This window comes from Chrysochloris asiatica, unplaced genomic scaffold (assembly GCF_000296735.1).
Source record: "Chrysochloris asiatica unplaced genomic scaffold, ChrAsi1.0 scaffold00418, whole genome shotgun sequence".
NCBI classification, from domain to species: Eukaryota; Metazoa; Chordata; class Mammalia; order Afrosoricida; family Chrysochloridae; genus Chrysochloris; species Chrysochloris asiatica.
The window spans coordinates 1,565,383-1,566,683 of record NW_006408936.1 but is presented as its reverse complement, the minus strand read 5'-3'; the positions used below and the strand labels follow the sequence as shown (position 1 = coordinate 1,566,683).

The 1,301-nt window shown below is 47.6% G+C and overlaps 1 pseudogene across 1 annotated transcript; it reads right to left on the bottom strand.

The window, feature by feature from the left end:
* Window positions 1-274: 274 nt before the first annotated feature.
* Window positions 275-1,092, bottom strand: LOC102815326 (annotated as a pseudogene). The gene has a single exon (XR_438806.1). The product of XR_438806.1 is annotated as an adenylate kinase 2 pseudogene (transcript).
* Window positions 1,093-1,301: the final 209 nt, after the last annotated feature.

Here is a 1,301-nt window from a genome sequence, read left to right as displayed (position 1 = left end):
AGATAAAAGCTGAGGTCTAAGGGCACCAGCTTACAAAATGTCGTCACCTGTACAGAGTAAATGAAAACCTGATTCTATAGAAATTATAATACTGTGGTTCCCTATTTCTACCCACACCCCTCCCCCAATCATAGTGTTGATTTTTCAAAAAAAATTAATTTTCTCCTTTCTTATGCTTTTAACCACTCCCACCTTTGTGGGAAACAAAACAAAACAAACCCACCTCATTACAATAACACTGCCGTTTTCCCCAATACACCTCTTGAGCCCCTGACCACCCCTCCCCTCTGCTCAGCACCTACGAGCAGGGATCACGCCTCGGGGTGATAAGCAGCAGTGTAGTCTCACTTGGCCTTCTGTTACTAGGATGTGACTTTGGAGAAGGCTGCTAGGATGCTTGCAAATATGACATGAGGGGTCTGGGACGCATCGATGGCACAGTGGATGCCGCGTTTCCGGTAGTAGTCCGCCAGTGGGGTGGTCTGAGTATGGTAGGCTTCCAAGCAGAGTCTCAGAACCTTCTCATTATCATCTGATCCGCGGACCAGAGGCTTTCCAGTGATATCATCTTTCATGGGCTCTTTTGGTGGGTTGAATTCCTCGTGGTAGGAACAGCCACTCATGGGGTGAACCAGCCTTCCTGTGATTCTCTGGATGAGCAGAAAGTCTGGGATACTGAATTCAATCACAGAATCAAGCTTCTCTTTCCTCTTCACCATGAGGTCATAGAACATTTCTGCCTGCCTCACAGTCCAAGGGAAGCCATCTGAAAAAAAAACCATTCTTGCATGAAGGGGTCTTCAAATTCTTCTCAATTAATTCCACCACCATTTCATTGCTCACCAGTTTCCTAGCATCCATTGTTACTTTCAGCTTTTTCCCCCAGCTCTGAACCAGAAGCCACCATAGCCCTTAGCATGTCCCCAGTAGCCAAATGGCAAACACAGAAGTTTTTGGCCAATTTGGGTGCCTGGGTACCCTTGCCAGCCCCGGGAGGCCCCAGCAGCATGGCCCAGATGCCTTTAGGATACTCTTGGGCCAGATCATCCTCTGGAACATTGGGAGCCATGTCTGCTGAAACCTCAGGTTACCACCTGTCTGTCCTCCCTCTTCTTTTGATGTTTTTTGCATCATTCAGTATCTTCCCCATGTTGTTATTGCTGTTATACGCTGTTGAGTCAGTTCCAACCCATAGCAACTCTGTATAGGGTTTCCAAGGAGCAGTTGGTGAGCTTGAACCACCAACATTGTAGTTCAAACCGACTTTGCAGTCCAGGACATTGACCCACAGCGCCACACGA